Source organism: Daucus carota, chromosome 6 (genome assembly GCF_001625215.2).
Source record: "Daucus carota subsp. sativus chromosome 6, DH1 v3.0, whole genome shotgun sequence".
NCBI classification, from domain to species: domain Eukaryota; kingdom Viridiplantae; phylum Streptophyta; class Magnoliopsida; order Apiales; family Apiaceae; genus Daucus; species Daucus carota.
In genome coordinates this window covers 12,700,918-12,721,826 of record NC_030386.2, presented here as the reverse complement: position 1 = coordinate 12,721,826, position 20,909 = coordinate 12,700,918, and the positions used below count along the sequence as shown (strand labels likewise).

Below are 20,909 nucleotides of genomic sequence, written 5' to 3'. Positions count from 1 at the left end.
AGCGTTGTCGTCGAGGACTAATGTTCTAACTTACTCGTAGACATCATCTCTAATAACTTGACTCAATTTCACGTACTCTCTATCATTCACTTCTCACCTATCAACCTCTATCTACCAATCTCTCCTTCTAATCCAATACAACTCATACTCTACACTTACTCTTCATATCTTCACTCAAAACAATATACATCTTCCAAATATCTGACATGGTCAACATACTATGAACCATGCATTTATATCATCCTAAAATCAATACAATAATCCAATTTTCAACTATGCAGTATAGTCAGAATACTCTGAACTCTGCATTTTCACCATTCTCAACTCAATCATTCACTATCAAACTCTTCTATCTAGGTCTAATCTTGACCTTTCACACAATTCATCATCTCAATTAGTCAATGTGGCGCCCTCCAAACCCGGGTCAGAAGTTTGGGGTCCACAACATAACATAAACCTGTAATTAATATAATATATGCAGTGACCCTTAGCTGTCCATGGATCGCAACAGGTTAAAGTATAAAACAAGCCACAGCATAACTTTAATTATTACAAACCCAATCCCAAAATATAAACTTAAATCTTACAAGCTTACACATCATTTGTCTCTCGTTATTCAAACTAGTACATATATATAAAAAGCCTGGTGCCGCTGATAGCTTTCTTCATCTCCTAGCCTGGAATCCTGGCCTTACCACTAGCCTGAGGGTCATCGTTACCAACTTTCTCTGCTTTCACTGGAAAGAACATAAAATACCGCAAGAGTGAGCTAACCAGCTCAGCAAGTATATCAATATCAATTTACAATATTAATCATAAGCTGAAGGAAACCAGTGTCTCAAGGAATCAATCTCAATACCAAGATTTGTTTTTAGAACATTGATTAGAATTGGATATTAAATTTATTTTTAAAAATCAAAGGTTAGGCTGCTGATCAGTCAGACACTAACCCCGAGCAGGTCCCACCATGCTCGTTTACTGGATCCAAGGCACACATTGGCCTAAAGCGACCACTCATCTGGTCTGACCATTCATTTGGTCCAAGTTTAGAAAACTATCCAATTCTATCACAATCAAGATGATCAACAATATTATTCAGTAAAATAGAAACATCAACATCATAAATAAAATTTGAAGCAGAAGCAGACGACTATTCAAAGTGTCTCAGATGTATCTCAAAGGAGGAATGAGAAACAACTTCAGGGTTTATCAAAGAATCAGACATTGCATAATTGGATGACAAAGCATATCAAAGTTTAGTGTTTATATGAAGAAGAGTTCTAGGTTCCCAAAAGAATCCAAGTATAAATGAAGGCTTTTAAGATCAAGCAACTGGAGTTTATGGAAAGAATCAAGCAATTGTAAGGTACGTGTTATAACAGACGTTATTTGGGGTTGATCAACTAGTTAAAGTCTGAAAGATGTGTGATTGATAACTGGTTGAGGTATCGAGGGTATGATCTTGAAATGAAATTAGGTTCTTAGGGTGATCATTTAGAGGTTTTAAAGCTTGAAGGTTTACCATTGAAATAGGTTTCATAGCAAGTATTAAAGAATTGGGTCAAAGGTTCAAGAATCAATAGGTAAATAATCCATATTATAATTCAAGGAATCTGGTGGAAGGTTCAAGAATCAATAGGATAATAATCCATGCTATAATTCAATAGGTCACAGAGCTTAATCAGAAGGTTCACTAAATAATCACAACAGATACAATATATAATTGAAGGAAAGTTTCAGAGCACTTGCCTTATAGAACTGATCTCAAGTTTCAATTACACTTGCTCGCTATACTACTCTATCGCCACTTGCTTTTCCTTCCTACGTCTCGCTTCTTCTTCTGCTAATCACAACAATTCTTTATCAATATATGATCTCATACTATTCTTATTATCACACCTTCGAAACGAGTTTCTATCTACCCTTCGTTTCACCCAAATCCGATTAACGGATCAAAAGATATATCAAAACAATTATATAATGTTCATGTAGACACGTAACACATCAATCAGATATGCCATAACACGTATCACATAAGATATTCGATGAAATTTATTTTTCAAAGAAGGTTTGAAGTCAAAAGGATTTTTCTGGCATTTGATATGGATTTTAGAGCATTTTTCGGAATTAAAACGGGTCAAAGAATCATTTTATAAATAAATAATCAATTTTGGATACTCAAAATCAAGTCCGAAATCATTTGAAATCAATTAACGAGCTTCACACATATTTTAGAATAATATTTCAAAGCTCAAAACTATTTTTCGGAATTTTAAAATCATTTAAAGTTATTTAAAATAATTAAATCTAATTAATAAATCAATTAAAATCAATTAATAATTAATTAAAACAATTAATCAATTAATAATTAAGTTAATTGACTAATTATAATAATTAATTATTAATTAAAATTAATTAATTAATTAAATCAAATTTATTTTTGAATTTATAAATAATTAAAAACTATTTTTGAAATTAAAATAATTGATTTTCGAAATAAAAATTAAATAAATAAAACTTTTGAAAGATTTTAAAAGTTCAGGGTTTAAAACGTAAATTTGGAAACTTGAAGCAGGGGTCAAATTGTAAGAAATGCAACTACAGTACTAAAACTTCACTGTTCTCAAAAGTCGGGGTACCAAACTGTAGTTTGGCACCGCCGGACTTCCATGTCGCCGGAGACGGCGTTCTTTGCCTTCCCCGCTCACCAGAAACTGCAGATCGACACAACACCCCATCCTAAACATCTCTGCTTCAACAAATCGACCAACTGATCCCTGTTGTCACCGGAAATCGAGATCGAAGCTTCGCCGCCGGCGAGCTCGATCCCAGAATCCGGTTGGACAATCGGCGATCATTTGGTTGATTTGAACATATACGAGTGCCCCTCACAACACGACTAACAAGCTGGCACCTTCAGATTATGCAAAGGATTAACGGATTGAAAGTTCCTAATTTCTAATTGAAATTACTCAAGAACAATCAAGAACCCTAATTCTCCAATTCGAACATCAAACTCAAGATTGAACACGTTATTGAACTCCAAATCGTGCATATAATATACCAAAATGATCAGGAGAACATTATCTACAACATACAATCATCAAAACACATCAACAACTTCAAAATCAGAAATCCCTAATTTAAATTAAATGGCTTCGAATTTAAAACCTTAAATTCCTCCTCACCTGTAAATCTCTTGATGTTTTTAATGCTAGAATCAGATTCTACTCCTCAAAACCTTCGATTTGAGTGCTTAAACGCCAAGATCCGAGTCCGATAACGCTTCCAAATCCTCGTTTGAATCTCAAGAACACGAAGAACACTCTCTCGATAAACTCGTGTTTAACTGAGATTATGATTTCCCCGATGAATTAGAGTGCGGTTAAGGCTATTTATAATTATGAAAAATTAATACCCCTTTGGATCATATATGACACGAAAATACAATGTTTAATAGCTTTATATTAATAAAACAGGTCCAATCGGTACCGGTTTTCGAGATAACTATCAAACGGGGCTTTTTAATCAGTCATTAGTATGCGGGTCCCACGGTAATTATTACAAGATAAGGATGAATATAAAATATCTAGTTTCACGCTTATCGAGACAACCAGATAATTATCGAATACCGAAAAACTCCGCCGGACCGGCTCCGGAACAAACCGTACTCCGGATCGAAAAAGTCAAAACATGAAAAGTGTCCGGAATGTTCAAATTAGGCTAAAGGTGAATTTTGTTGAAATTTTCGGGAAGTAAAATCTCGGTACCGTTGTAGGTTGACGGTTTTCGAAAAATCAAAATAATTAATAATTAATTAAAATATACACAATTAAATTCATAATTCAAATATAAAATCATACGACAATACATAAATCGATATGAACACATCTAAATAAACTATATTTTGTACTGAACATATAAAATTGATATTCCTCAAATTTAATCAAAAATACATAACTAAATTAATAGAACAGGAACCACTTAATTCACAGAAATTCATATAAAATTTCATATAATGTTCCTTAATCATTCAAATAATTACACGAATAATCCCAGATGTTACATCCTTCCCCCCTTAAAAGGATTCTGTCCTCAGAATCACTTAGGTGAACAAATGAGGGTACTTTTCACGCATATCACTTTCTAACTCCCAGGTTGACTCTTCAACCTTTGGGTTTCTCCACAATACCCTTACTAAGTTAACTACCTTGTTTCTTAACACCTTCTCTCTTCTATCCAAGATTTCCACTGGCCTTTCTACATATGATAAATCTGCCTCGAGTTCTATCGGCTCATACTCTATCACATGTCTCGAATCTGGATTATACTTCTTAAGCATCGATTCATGAAAGACGTTATGAATGTGCTCCATTTGCGGGGGTAACGCCAATTCGTACGCTACTTTGCCTACACGTCTCAAGATTTCAAATGGGCCCACGTATCGGGGACTGAGCTTGCCTTTCTTTCCGAATCTGGATAGTCCTTTCCATGGTGACACCTTCAGTAACACTGCTTCTCCGTCTTCAAATTCTACGTTCTTCCGGAATTGATCTGCATAATTTCGTTGACGACTCTGTGCTGCAATTAGTCGTTTCTGAATAATTTCAACGACTTCCTTTGTTTGTTGTACTAATTCCGGTCCCAATACCTTGCGTTCTCCGACTTCATCCCAATATACTGGTGATCGACATTTACGTCCGTAAAGAGCTTCATAAGGAGGCATCCCAATACTTGCGTGATAACTATTGTTGTATGCAAACTCCACCAAGGGTAGATGTTCGTCCCAATTGCCTTTGAAATCGATTGCACAAACACGTAGCATGTCCTCGATCGTCTGAATAGTTCTCTCGCTTTGGCCGTCTGTTTGTGGATGATATGCCGTACTCATATTCAATTTAGTGCCCAAGCATTCTTGAAAACAATTCCAAAATCTCGAATTAAATCGTGGATCTCTATCTGATACAATGGATACAGGAACTCCATGACGAACTACAATTTCTTTCAAGTACATATGGACTAATTTATCCAAAGAGAATCTCTCATTGATCGGAAGAAAATGCGCTGACTTGGTTAGTCTATCCACTATAACCCAAATGGCATCATGGTTTGCTTTAGTCCTTGGTAATCCTACAATAAAATCCATAGCAATATGTTCCCACTTCCATTCTGGAATCTCTAAAGGTTGCAATAATCCACTTGGTCTTTGGTGTTCTGCTTTCACTCTTTGACACGTATAGCATTTACTCACCCATTCTGCAATCTCTCTTTTCATGTCTGGCCACCAATAGTTCTTCTTTAAATCTCTATACATCTTAGTGCTGCCTGGATGAATTGAATATTTAGAATTGTGTGCTTCCTGCAATATGTCATTCTTTAACTCTGTCACCGGGGGAATCCATATCCTGGAAGAAAATCTAAAAATCCCTTGATCATCTTTCTGTGTACATAACTCTTCTCCTACTAACTTGTTTACATCCTGATCCATTACCTCTTTCTGGCACTTCTTAATCTTTTCTAATAGCTCTGGTTGAAAGGTCATGGTATACACCGCTATCTCTGTTGGTTCATGAATTCTTACCTCGATTTCCAACTTCTGAAACTCTTTATATAATTCCTCTGGCACAGTCAATACGTTTAACCTCTCCTTTCTACTTAAAGCATCTGCTACAACATTGGCTTTTCCTGGATGATACTTAATCGTACAATCATAATCCTTAATCAACTCTAGCCATCTCCTTTGTCTCATGTTAAGCTCCTTCTGGGTAAAGATATACTTCAAACTTTTATGATCTGTATAAATCTCACATTTTTCTCCGTACAGATAGTGTCTCCATATTTTCAACGCAAATACAATAGCTGCTAACTCCAAGTCATGAGTAGGGTATTTCTGTTCATGAGGTTTCAGTTGTCTAGACGCATACGCAATAACTTTATCATGTTGCATCAATACACATCCTAATCCCTTATAAGAGGCATCACTATAAATCACAAAATTCCCTTGATCATCTGGAAGGGACAATACTGGTGCTGACACTAATCTCTTCTTCAACTCCTGAAAACTTTCCTCACACTTCTCATTCCATATGAACTTCTCATTCTTTCTAGTTAACTTGGTCAGTGGGGTTGCAATTCTTGAGAAATCCTGTACAAACCTTCTATAATAACCTGCTAACCCCAAGAAACTCCTAATCTCTGTGGGGGTTTTTTGGTCTTTCCCAATTCATTATAGCTTCAATTTTTTTGCTGGATCTACCTTGATTCCTTCACGACTCACTATGTGTCCTAGAAATTGAACTTCTTGTAGCCAAAATTCACATTTAGAAAACTTTGCATACAACTTCTCCTTTCTTAGTATCTCTAAGGCTGTTCTTAAATGTTCTGCATGTTCCTCAGCTGTCTTAGAATATATCAGAATATCATCTATAAAAACAATCACAAACTTGTCCAAATACTTCTTAAAGACTCTATTCATTAAATCCATAAAGGCTGCAGGTGCATTCGTTAATCCAAAAGCCATTACTAAAAATTCATAATGACCGTACCTTGTTCTAAAAGCTGTCTTAGGTATATCCTCAGATTTGATTTTGAGCTGATGGTATCCTGACCTAAGGTCAATCTTAGAAAAATACTCTGCTCCTTTCAACTGGTCAAACAAGTCGTCAATACGGGGTAAAGGATATTTATTCTTGATGGTAAGCTTATTAAGCTCTCTGTAATCTATACATAACCTCATACTTCCATCTTTCTTCTTTACAAACAACACTGGTGCTCCCCATGGGGATACACTAGGTCTAATCACTCCTTTTTCCAATAACTCTTGTAATTGTTTTGCCAATTCTTTCATCTCTACTGGTGCCATCCTATACGGGGCTTTGGATATTGGCTCCGTTCCAGGTGCTAAGTCAATTGCAAATTCTATCTCTCTATCTGGGGGAAGTCCTGGTAACTCATCCGGAAACACGTCTGGAAATTCATTCACTACAGGAATATTTTCAAGTTTTACGGGTTCCTGACCTTTATCAATTACATAAGCAATATAGGCTTCGCATCCTTGACGTAACATCCTTTTTGCTTGCATCATGGTTAAGAACTTCTTCACTTGCTTTTGTCCTCTAAACGTTATTATCTTATCGTCTGGTGCCTTTAGCATTACCTTCTTATTTTTACAATCTATCTGCGCACTATGTTTAGACAACCAGTCCATCCCTAAGATTACATCAAATTCCCCCAACTTGAAAGGTATCAAGTCAGCGCAAAATTTACTTCCTAAAATCTCAACTTCACAATTAGGACAAACTTGATTAACGGAAATACGATCCTGATTAGCTAGCTCTACATTCATAGCCTCATTCAACAATTCAACCGGACAATTCAACTTATCAACAAAAGCTTGAGAAATAAATGATCTAGTGGCTCCGGAATCAATTAACACCTTAGCATTTAAAGAGTTTACGTTAAGCGTACCTGCCACAACATCGGCATCCTGAATAGCATCCTTCACTGACATATCAAAAACTCTTGCCCTAGGAGGCTCATTCACTTCTGGAACAGTTCCTATGATTCTAAGTGCATTACTAACTGGAGCTGATGTTTTGCAATCCCTAGCCATATGTCCCTGCTTCCCACATTTGAAACATGCATATCCTATAGCTGGAGCTTTACTTGTCGAGCTCTTATTCCCCTGATCTCTTATCGCTGATGGGTTCTGACATTCTCTAGAATAATGTCCTTTCTGGTTGCACTTAAAGCACACTATGTTCGGCTTGTTACACACTCCTCCATGTCTCTTGCCACATATCTGGCATTCTGGTATAGAAGACCTCTGCTGATTAGCCTGATTTCCCATAATGAAACGACCACCTTGTCCACTACTGCCTATATTCTGTTTCTTAAAATTAGAACTCCTTCCTGCTTGAAATTTCCCTTTCTTCTGGAACCTCCCCTGATGGGATGGCCCCTCTCTATTATCTGGCTTCCTCTTCTTATCCTCTTTAGACTTCTGAAACAACTCATTTTCAGCCTCCGCAATCATTGCCTTTTCAACCACTGCCCCATAAGTCTCTAATTGCAAAATAGCTAACTTGCTTCTAATCCAAGGTTTCAGACCTTGTTGGAATCTCTTTGCCTTCTGCCTATCGGTCTCTACATACGTTGGCACAAACCTAGCCAATTCCGCAAACTTATTCTCATATTCAACCACAGACATATTTCCTTGTTTCAACTCTAAAAAGTTCAACTCCATTTGATCTTGAAGAAACCTAGGAAAATACTTTTCTAAAAACAATTCCTTAAACCTCTCCCAAGTAATCTCAACTGTACCTTCCATATTCTTCACAGATTCCCACCAATACGTTGCTTCATTCTTTAAGTAATGACTGACAAACTTTGTTTTCTGATCCTCACTTGCTGGAACTAATTCAAAACACTTTTCCATTTCTTTTAGCCATGTTTGGGCTGCAACAGGATCTGCTGAGCCCTTAAACTCTGGAGGATTAACTGCCTGAAAAGTTTTAAAAGTTACCCTAGGATTCTCTTGATGTTGCTGTTGTCGGGTAAGATGAGCAGTTTGTTGTGCCAAAATTTGAATTAGTTGGGCCACAGCAGGATCTACTGGGCCTATGTTGACATTCGGGTTATCATTGTTATCATTGATGCTGTTGGTGCCTTCAGGATCACTGTTGGCACGAGTATGTCTTGTTGGAGGCATTCTGTAAAGAAGAAACAATTCACTTAGTCGTTTCAAATCAAATTTTCTTTTTATAAAAGGTTTTTAAGAAAACAGAGTTTTTTTTTTTTTTTTTTTAAAACATTTTTGAGATTGTTTAACTAAATAAATTGCATGCTTCTTTAAAGAATGTAAAGCAATAAAAGAAAGGGTGCAGTATTATCACAAGAGTTTATGATCGGTACTGAAAGTAAAGTAAAGTAAAGCAAGTGCGATAAAGTAAAGGACAAGACTGGAAAGTAAAAGATGCTGATATATATAAGTCAGTGCCGGAGATACAAGCGTCAAGCGCTTCGTCAAAAGTAAAGTACAACAACAGCAACAGCAAGGCTATCCTCTAATCAGCTCGGCTAGTCTATATATACATGTCAAAATCTGCTGACAACCACAACAACATACATATCATCTAGTCAGCTCCGCTAGTCTATATACATGACAAAATCTGCTGACCTGATACATACTACTCACTACACGCTGCATCATACACACTACTCACTATGATACTGATCATCTCCAACATCTGATATACTCCAGACCTATGGAAAGTCTGGTCCTCCAATAACCTCTAGCTGCTCCAAGACCCAACGAGCCCAATCTATAATATCCCCAGGGGTACCAAGTGGTGCGGTGATCCCATATAATCTCTCTACTGCCTCTGTCCTGAAAGCACGTATCTCCTCTCTCAACTGTCTCTCTCTCCTGTTAGGATCTAAATTCTGCATCGCGTGTGTCAACTCTCCAATCTGGCCCAACAACTCCTCTCTCTCCATCAAGAGTGCCTGATAGTAGTGATAGGGTACCGAAAGAGGGGAACACGGATAAGAGGGTCCGACACCTGAAAATCCAGAAGACTCATGCTCTGGTGGAGGTCCACGGATAGGAGGTCGTATAAGGGGAGCAGGTAGGGACATCACAGGAGCGGGCGGGGGTATAGCCCTAAGTGGTATAGGTGCAATAGGGGTCTGTCCACTACGAGGGTATCCAGGTGGACGTGAAGGTCCAGCTACAGGTGGGGGTGTAAGTGCCCTGGGTGGAGATATAGGTACAACTCCAGGACGAGGTGGAAATCCTTCAACCGTCGACTCTGAATGCTCAGAATGAACCGAGGTACTGGGGCCTGACATGCCTGATAGTCTGAGAATCAACAGAACAAACACGCATAAGAATCTGTATCCCTTACCACAATCAACCCTAAATCTATTACGAATTATCCTCAACCTCTCAACGTTCTATCTACCTATCACTCATTTCTAGTCCTAATCTTCTACCCAACCTAACAATCTAGGCTTGTTTCATTGACTTAAACCTGTCGCTCTGATACCAACCTGTGGCGCCCTCCAAACCCGGGTCAGAAGTTTGGGGTCCACAACATAACATAAACCTGTAATTAATATAATATATGCAGTGACCCTTAGCTGTCCATGGATCGCAACAGGTTAAAGTATAAAACAAGCCACAGCATAACTTTAATTATTACAAACCCAATCCCAAAATATAAACTTAAATCTTACAAGCTTACACATCATTTGTCTCTCGTTATTCAAACTAGTACATATATATAAAAAGCCTGGTGCCGCTGATAGCTTTCTTCATCTCCTAGCCTGGAATCCTGGCCTTACCACTAGCCTGAGGGTCATCGTTACCAACTTTCTCTGCTTTCACTGGAAAGAACATAAAATACCGCAAGAGTGAGCTAACCAGCTCAGCAAGTATATCAATATCAATTTACAATATTAATCATAAGCTGAAGGAAACCAGTGTCTCAAGGAATCAATCTCAATACCAAGATTTGTTTTTAGAACATTGATTAGAATTGGATATTAAATTTATTTTTAAAAATCAAAGGTTAGGCTGCTGATCAGTCAGACACTAACCCCGAGCAGGTCCCACCATGCTCGTTTACTGGATCCAAGGCACACATTGGCCTAAAGCGACCACTCATCTGGTCTGACCATTCATTTGGTCCAAGTTTAGAAAACTATCCAATTCTATCACAATCAAGATGATCAACAATATTATTCAGTAAAATAGAAACATCAACATCATAAATAAAATTTGAAGCAGAAGCAGACGACTATTCAAAGTGTCTCAGATGTATCTCAAAGGAGGAATGAGAAACAACTTCAGGGTTTATCAAAGAATCAGACATTGCATAATTGGATGACAAAGCATATCAAAGTTTAGTGTTTATATGAAGAAGAGTTCTAGGTTCCCAAAAGAATCCAAGTATAAATGAAGGCTTTTAAGATCAAGCAACTGGAGTTTATGGAAAGAATCAAGCAATTGTAAGGTACGTGTTATAACAGACGTTATTTGGGGTTGATCAACTAGTTAAAGTCTGAAAGATGTGTGATTGATAACTGGTTGAGGTATCGAGGGTATGATCTTGAAATGAAATTAGGTTCTTAGGGTGATCATTTAGAGGTTTTAAAGCTTGAAGGTTTACCATTGAAATAGGTTTCATAGCAAGTATTAAAGAATTGGGTCAAAGGCTCAAGAATCAATAGGTAAATAATCCATATTATAATTCAAGGAATCTGGTGGAAGGTTCAAGAATCAATAGGATAATAATCCATGCTATAATTCAATAGGTCACAGAGCTTAATCAGAAGGTTCACTAAATAATCACAACAGATACAATATATAATTGAAGGAAAGTTTCAGAGCACTTGCCTTATAGAACTGATCTCAAGTTTCAATTACACTTGCTCGCTATACTACTCTATCGCCACTTGCTTTTCCTTCCTACGTCTCGCTTCTTCTTCTGCTAATCACAACAATTCTTTATCAATATATGATCTCATACTATTCTTATTATCACACCTTCGAAACGAGTTTCTATCTACCCTTCGTTTCACCCAAATCCGATTAACGGATCAAAAGATATATCAAAACAATTATATAATGTTCATGTAGACACGTAACACATCAATCAGATATGCCATAACACGTATCACATAAGATATTCGATGAAATTTATTTTTCAAAGAAGGTTTGAAGTCAAAAGGATTTTTCTGGCATTTGATATGGATTTTAGAGCATTTTTCGGAATTAAAACGGGTCAAAGAATCATTTTATAAATAAATAATCAATTTTGGATACTCAAAATCAAGTCCGAAATCATTTGAAATCAATTAACGAGCTTCACACATATTTTAGAATAATATTTCAAAGCTCAAAACTATTTTTCGGAATTTTAAAATCATTTAAAGTTATTTAAAATAATTAAATCTAATTAATAAATCAATTAAAATCAATTAATAATTAATTAAAACAATTAATCAATTAATAATTAAGTTAATTGACTAATTATAATAATTAATTATTAATTAAAATTAATTAATTAATTAAATCAAATTTATTTTTGAATTTATAAATAATTAAAAACTATTTTTGAAATTAAAATAATTGATTTTCGAAATAAAAATTAAATAAATAAAACTTTTGAAAGATTTTAAAAGTTCAGGGTTTAAAACGTAAATTTGGAAACTTGAAGCAGGGGTCAAATTGTAAGAAATGCAACTACAGTACTAAAACTTCACTGTTCTCAAAAGTCGGGGTACCAAACTGTAGTTTGGCACCGCCGGACTTCCATGTCGCTGGAGACGGCGTTCTTTGCCTTCCCCGCTCACCAGAAACTGCAGATCGACACAACACCCCATCCTAAACATCTCTGCTTCAACAAATCGACCAACTGATCCCTGTTGTCACCGGAAATCGAGATCGAAGCTTCGCCGCCGGCGAGCTCGATCCCAGAATCCGGTTGGACAATCGGCGATCATTTGGTTGATTTGAACATATACGAGTGCCCCTCACAACACGACTAACAAGCTGGCACCTTCAGATTATGCAAAGGATTAACGGATTGAAAGTTCCTAATTTCTAATTGAAATTACTCAAGAACAATCAAGAACCCTAATTCTCCAATTCGAACATCAAACTCAAGATTGAACACGTTATTGAACTCCAAATCGTGCATATAATATACCAAAATGATCAGGAGAACATTATCTACAACATACAATCATCAAAACACATCAACAACTTCAAAATCAGAAATCCCTAATTTAAATTAAATGGCTTCGAATTTAAAACCTTAAATTCCTCCTCACCTGTAAATCTCTTGATGTTTTTAATGCTAGAATCAGATTCTACTCCTCAAAACCTTCGATTTGAGTGCTTAAACGCCAAGATCCGAGTCCGATAACGCTTCCAAATCCTCGTTTGAATCTCAAGAACACGAAGAACACTCTCTCGATAAACTCGTGTTTAACTGAGATTATGATTTCCCCGATGAATTAGAGTGCGGTTAAGGCTATTTATAATTATGAAAAATTAATACCCCTTTGGATCATATATGACACGAAAATACAATGTTTAATAGCTTTATATTAATAAAACAGGTCCAATCGGTACCGGTTTTCGAGATAACTATCAAACGGGGCTTTTTAATCAGTCATTAGTAGGCGGGTCCCACGGTAATTATTACAAGATAAGGATGAATATAAAATATCTAGTTTCACGCTTATCGAGACAACCAGATAATTATCGAATACCGAAAAACTCCGCCGGACCGGCTCCGGAACAAACCGTACTCCGGATCGAAAAAGTCAAAACATGAAAAGTGTCCGGAATGTTCAAATTAGGCTAAAGGTGAATTTTGTTGAAATTTTCGGGAAGTAAAATCTCGGTACCGTTGTAGGTTGACGGTTTTCGAAAAATCAAAATAATTAATAATTAATTAAAATATACACAATTAAATTCATAATTCAAATATAAAATCATACGACAATACATAAATCGATATGAACACATCTAAATAAACTATATTTTGTACTGAACATATAAAAATTGATATTCCTCAAATTTAATCAAAAATACATAACTAAATTAATAGAACAGGAACCACTTAATTCACAGAAATTCATATAAAATTTCATATAATGTTCCTTAATCATTCAAATAATTACACGAATAATCCCAGATGTTACAGTCAACATACTAGAAATCCTATGTCTAAACTTAAGAATCAAAATCTCTCTAAACTTATACACTCAACTTAATCATCTAACTAGATTCTAATCCTGACACATCTCTAGACTATTTCCAGATAGTCTCACAATACCTCTATGTGAGGTTACACAACATTCCTCATCAATAGAACTTAAAGCTATAATCTATATTCTAATTTCAATTACTTATAACCTGTTGCTCTGATACCAACTGTGACGTTCCAGGAATCCGGGGGCCTGGATTCTGACGTCACCACACAAAAACCATTTTAAACCACTTTGAAAACCTGTATCTTTTCTTTCTTCTTTTTTTTTTTTTTAGATAATGAAAATCCAAAAGAATTTAAACTTGAAAACATTTAATAAAAGATGTGAATGAGAACATAAATCGAATGATTTCAAAACCTGAATTTCAAACTTGAAAGCCATAATAGGAGAATTTCAAGAGAACATTTAAACTTTAATAAATGATTCGAAAGAGAACATTTAAACCCCCTAAAAGCAACAGGATCGCATCCAGGTTACAGTATTGAAATTAGAATCTACCACTATTATTACACAACATCTCTTACCAAATCAGATCATCTTCGATAAGAAGAATCACTGTCAACTATTCCAGCTTGCACCAACCTCATCAACTTTCCTGAACACTCCCCGACCACTGGATCCTCAACTCTGTCTCCTCGCCTAGCATTAGCCTTACTCACAATCTCAATCAATCATCTCATCTTTAAGCCTTTCTGAAATGGTTAGAAAGGAATAGCAAGGGTGAGCAACAATGCTCAGCAAGTAATAATAAACAATGATAGTTCTGAAATGATATAATAGAAGTTCACGAGTTCAAGATATAAGAGGATTCAACCTGAGTTCATGAGTTCATGGTATTGTATAGAAGGATTTACAATACCTTGCAACATTTAAACTGAGAAATTCAATCTTTCCAAAGAATTATTGAATTGGACTATCACATTTTAATTAAAACCAAGGTTAGGCAGCTGATCAGTTCTGCACTAACCCTGAGCAGGCCCCGCCATGCTCTATCACTGGATCCAAGGCACTCATTGGCCTAACATGACAACGAATCTGGTCCACAGGTTTATATAAAAACAATAATCCAATTCTCTAATTCAATTCAAGAAGCCAATGTAAATCAACAGAACATCATCATAAATATCATCAACAACTGAATAATTCCAAATCAACTTTGATAATAATCTATTCATAAATCATGATCCATCATTTCATAATCACAGTTCAGGAAATCCTCAACTATTCAGTATCCTCCATTATCAGCTGAGCAACTGAATTTAGCCTGCTAACCAGCATGACAATGGCGGGTTGAATAATCAAGAAGATCCCAATTCATTCAAAGCTCTAACTATCACTGAGCAACACATGCTTCAATGACAATCTGAACTTCGAATTAATTTGTAAAACGGAAATTCTTTAGAAACTTGAAGATTAGAAAGAATAGGTTAGAATACTCGCACTTTCGAACATTGAAAGGAAAGGTATGAATACTTGAAACATATACCAAAGGAATGGATCAGAATATTTGCAATATATCCAAGAGAAAGGTTTAGGATACTTGCCTTAAATCTGACTCCAGTCTCACATCTCAATCTCATCTTTCCACTTTCACAATCTATGCCTCTCATAGTCTCTAGACCATCTCTGGCTATACTCTATCTACCGTACATCTTCGCTTCGCTTACTCGATTCATCCCTTATTCGCTTTGTAACACCACGTGACTTTCTGAACGTCTTCGGGCATACACTTCTCGTCCAAATCCTTTACGAGAATAAGATAACATTATAATCACTAAACAATCGATCGCATATACATATCACGCATATCGATACCCACTTATATACCCCTTTAAACTTATCACATATCACTTAACACGTAATCATGCTTTGACTCTACCATATAGTCAAGTCATATTCCACATAACATATTACCAATCACTTATCATATGAATCCTATCGAAAATCCGACATCGTCTCGTCTATTTATTAGACTATCCACATGTTATCCTATTTTGTCCAACAACCAATCAATCAATTCCAATTCCTATAATTCATATGTCCTTATCCAATACTAATCAAATCATGACACTATGTCATATAAGTCATTTATCACATATGTACCATATTAGGAATAACCACGTAGATCACGTAATCATCAATTTACAGCAAACAAGTCACATATTGACACATATTGCATATTACATAACATATAACCACATTCTAGATTCGATCATATTATCTCATTATATTAAAATAGGCTTCACAAGCTTCTATCTCTCTTTCGTTTCACTTGATTCCGACTTACAGATCAAAAGATATGTTCAAAACCGTTTTCTGACTCCACTCTCAACATATAATACCTTACACCAATAGCAGACATCACATTACACATTAAATTTCCCATCCCAATTGATGTCAAATCAAGTCTTGGGTTAAAAATGATTTTTTGGGAATTTTCGAAATTTTTCAAACATTTTTCGGTATTAAAATCGATAAAAGAATCACTTTTTGAATAAATAATCAAGTCCAGATACTCGGAATTGGACTTGTAAACATTTATAAACAATTAGCGAGCCTTGAACATAATTTAGAAAAATATTTCAAAGCTCGAAACTATTTTTCGGAATTTTTAAATCAAAAAGGATAATTAAATCCAATTAATTAATCAATTAAAATCAATTAATAATTAATTAAAATAATTAATCAATTAATATTTAAATTAATTGACCAATTAAAATAATTAATTACTAATTAAAGTTAATTAATAAACAAATTTAGATTTATTTTTCAATAAAGAAATAATTAAAAAGCATTTTTGAATTTAAAATAAATAAATAAAAACAATTTCTGAAAATTAAAATCAAAAGGTTTAAAGTGTAACTTTCGAAAAGTTTTACGGTAGGGTCAAAAGTGTAACCTTTGAAAGGTTTGGTTGGAATTTGTAAGAAATGAAACTTGGGTGACCAAAGGTCACCATCTCCGAAAGTGAGGGGACCAAACTGCAATTGTGCAGCGGCCACCCTTGCCTTCGCCGGAGATGGAGTTCCTGGCCACCATAGCTCACCAAAATCTCCAAACTTGCTCTTTCAACCACCAGGAATCTGTTGGTGGCTTCCGTTTCAGCAAACAGGCCAAGAATTGGCCGGATAATCCTTACAAAGCTTCGTCGCCGGCGAAGCTATACAAGACCGATGAGCTCGACTCCGAGCACCCACACAGAATCTGACCACATGTACAAGCTCCCCTCAACAATATCTATCTCTTCATAACATCAAAAACTACCCAGATTCATCCAATCGAAAATCCGGTGAAAATGTTCATGAGCACTTCAAGAACACTCAAGAACACTCTTCAAGAATCAAACGAACTTTTCTATATGATTCCGAACTCGAAATTCAACATATAATATACCAAAACGACGGGAAAAACACGTACTACAACATGGAATCATCAAAACAATCAAAAACAATCATCTACGAAAATTCATCATTTAAAAACAAATAATTCGAATTTTATAAAATTAATAGTAATTTACCCGCTGAATCTGCACCGAAACTAATGATTGTAATAGATTCCACGCGTCGAGAGCTTCGTTTTGACTATTCATACGCCTCCATCGGATTCCAATAACACCTTCAAATCCTCGTTTGATTACGAAGAACACGAAGAACACAGTTCGGTTTCTCTCGGTATTCGTGCAGAGAAACTGGTGAAAATGATTTTACGGTTGAAAATAAGGTGTAGAAAGGGCTATTTATATTTACAAATAATTGGTACCCCTTTGGATCGTGTATGACATGAAAATACGTATTTAATAGCTTTATAGTAATAAAGCGGGGTCCAATCGGTACTGGTTTTCAAGATAATCATCAAAACGGGGCTTTTAAAAGCAATGATTAGTCTGCGGGTCCCATTTGCACGTATTTCGATAAAAAGTAATATAATAATCAAAATATCTGGCTTTCACGTATATCGAGACAACTAGATAATTATCAACAATTAAAATACCCGCAAAACTCCGCCGGACCGACTCCGGGGAAAACCGTACTCCGGATCGAAAAAGTCAAAACACGAAAAATGTCCGGAATATTCAAATTAGGCTAAAGGTGAGTTTTCTCGAAACTTCCGGGAAGAAAATTTGCTACACCGTTACGAGTGGACGGTTTTACGGAAGTCAAATAATTAATAAATAAATATAAATATACACAATTAAATCCGTAAATCGATTATAAAATCATCTAACATTCCATAAATCGATATGAAAATATCCAAATAAACTATATTTTCTCCTGAGCATATAGAAATTAGAAGCTCTCGAATACGAACACATACGAGCATTCAGCTCAGTAAACTAGATAATACAAAATTCATAAAATTATATAATAATCACATAATAATCATAACTCACCATAAATAATTAAACGAGCAATACCACAAGTAACACTTAGTCACATACCACATATATTCACATAATTATCATGTAGAATTTTCAAAACAAAAATATGAAAATCAGTTTTGAAAATACAATTATTTATCAATAACACAATAACCCGGGGTTTAAATATAAAACCTTGAAAACTCATTAAACTAGAATAAAATATTAAATCTTATTCCCTTCTTTAAAGAAAAATCACTTTTAATACTAATAAAAATATTTTTAAAAATCCAGGTCATTACATCTACATTCGTTTCAAAAGATTAAACAACCAAAATAGAAGTTATATTTCTAGAAAACTTACCAGAACCATAAGTTGTTGACCATATAAATTCTTTAATGGTCGATCTGACACTCTGTTGTCAAGGATTTCAACAGATGGATTTCTCATGTTGAAACAAACAACATAGTAATGGTTCACATGATGTATCGGGAAGAAAACCTAAAAGAACACATTTTAAAACACAAAAACAGTTCAAATAAAATCATTAACCAAGTCATAATCACCAATCTTCGACTTATATGTTGCAAAAATATGATCCAGGTTCTCTGCAAATGTGTTGTATTTTTTTTCTATAGAAGCTTCAGTGAATGCATTCAGTGTTCCAAGCTGAACCACATGAAGATGTATAATCAAAAAATTTGGTAGATTTTCACAGCATCAGAAATTCAATAAAAAAAAAGATAAAATAAACATTCAAACTAACTGTTGTTTCTGTGTAGCAAAACAATCGATTTGGTGATGTTGGAGATTTCAACTCTTCATTAGAATTAAGATAACATGACCATGCATCGATTGCTGAAGTCATAATCATCTCCCCTTCTTTCATCGATTGGAAATCAGCTTTAAAACACATAATATCTTCCCATTTGAATAATATTCGACTGCATTCAATACAGTTAACAGAAAATTAATTTCAATAATGAACTTCGCATTATAAATGTTAAAAAATCATCTTACTTTGGATATTCCTCGTTGTCATGTAACCACTTCCATACATCTGTTTCTTCCCTGCTGTAATTCTTTCCATTGATATTTGTTATCCGATCGACATAAGGTGACTTGTGTATATTAGAAATCTTCCTATCTCTCTCTGTTTTCTCCAGTCCCAGCTGATTAACATCTTCCATTGGTGTTATCTCATTATTTAAACCTTGTTCAGGAACATTCAAGTCGCAACCTAAGTCAAATGTTGGTATTGTTGCATCAAGTTGTACTTTAAAAAACCTTCCATCACCAGGAGTCTTCAAATCTGCAGACGAACAATTGTTCTGGATGTTAAGAATTTTGGACTGTGATTCCATGCTTCTGAATAGTTCTTTCCTGGATTCAATACTCCTGTCATTTGTGCAAACGACAGGACCAACAAGTGCACAACTGTTCACATCTGATTTATTGGAATTGCTGTCAATTCCTTTATTCTGATTGCATTCTCCACCGTTGTATGACTGTTTAGATGACAAATCCTTAATTAGGATCTTATAGCTTTGACTTTTTAGCTCCTTATCCACAAACTCACCAGCTCTAACAATTAACTCAACAAATCTTTTCTGTAATGTATCAACAAGGTTGTTTTTTGCGAACAACTCCTTTGAGGACAATAGATACATGATACACTTCCCTTGGATCTTCTCATATCCAATAATTGATGTTTCAAGCTCATTGAGAATAAATTGGGGAATCTGATTAAGAAAAAATTCAGGTACAGGACTAGTTGTTTTCCATATCAAAATCGAATTAAGGATTAGAGGATTTTATGTACCTTTTGCCCAGAGATCTCTTGTTTTTCTAACGATTTCAAGAAAGAATCATGTGGTACTTCAACACTGGGATTCTGTCCATTGAGTAAATCATTTAAAAAAAAATATTTTATGACAGACATATAAATACAATTTAAATAGAAAATCATCATTATTCTAATACGGACTGAAACAAATATAAAAAATTGAATATGTAGGCCATCAACCTTGCCCTGTTGTCCTTCCATAGACGAATGTTCATTGGGCAGGCAATGATCTACAATCATGTTTGCTCCAATTTTTTTTTCTTCAATTGAATAATTCCTAACACACTGCACCTCATCTTCATCGGATATTTCTGTAGCAACAATGTTCCATGTATTGTCCTGTGTTGACCAAAAAGAATTCAGTTCAGAATATTTAAACGGTTAAAAAACATATAACAAATTCAACAACTGTAAAGCATAGTTTCAAAAATTTAACCGTAGGGGTGATCAAAAAACCGCCCAACCCGCATAAACCGCCCGCACCGCACCAAACCGCACCACAAAACGCGGTTTTTAATTTTCGTGGTGCGGTTGCGGTTTGATTTTTTCACAAACCGCGCGGTGTGGTGCGGGTTGCGGTTTGGCATATTGCTAGTGCGGTTTAAACCGCACCGCACCGCACCATGGTATTATAATATATATATTAATATATTAGTGATTGTCAAATAAAATAAAATTATATATATATATATATATTTTATAATTATGTCAAATAAAATTATATTATGTTAAATTATATTATATATTTTATATCTTGTTAAACAATAGCTAATTATTATTTTATCAATCTCGCATTACCATTATATTACCATTATACCAAATTTGTATGATATGATTATATTATTATAATATGTTTCTTAGTACTCATATTTATTATTATATTTACACTTTTATGTGCATTATTTTTGTAGTTGTAG

General features: G+C 35.1%; 1 long non-coding RNA gene across 1 annotated transcript; it reads right to left on the bottom strand.

Moving 5' to 3' along the window:
* Positions 1 to 14,179: 14,179 nt before the first annotated feature.
* Positions 14,180 to 18,070, bottom strand: LOC135147002 (uncharacterized). The gene is made up of 2 exons (XR_010284273.1): positions 17,306 to 18,070; positions 14,180 to 15,532 (listed from the first exon to the last, which is right to left on the bottom strand). It is a non-coding gene; the product is annotated as an uncharacterized LOC135147002 (long non-coding RNA).
* Between the last annotated feature and the right edge of the window lie 2,839 nt (positions 18,071 to 20,909).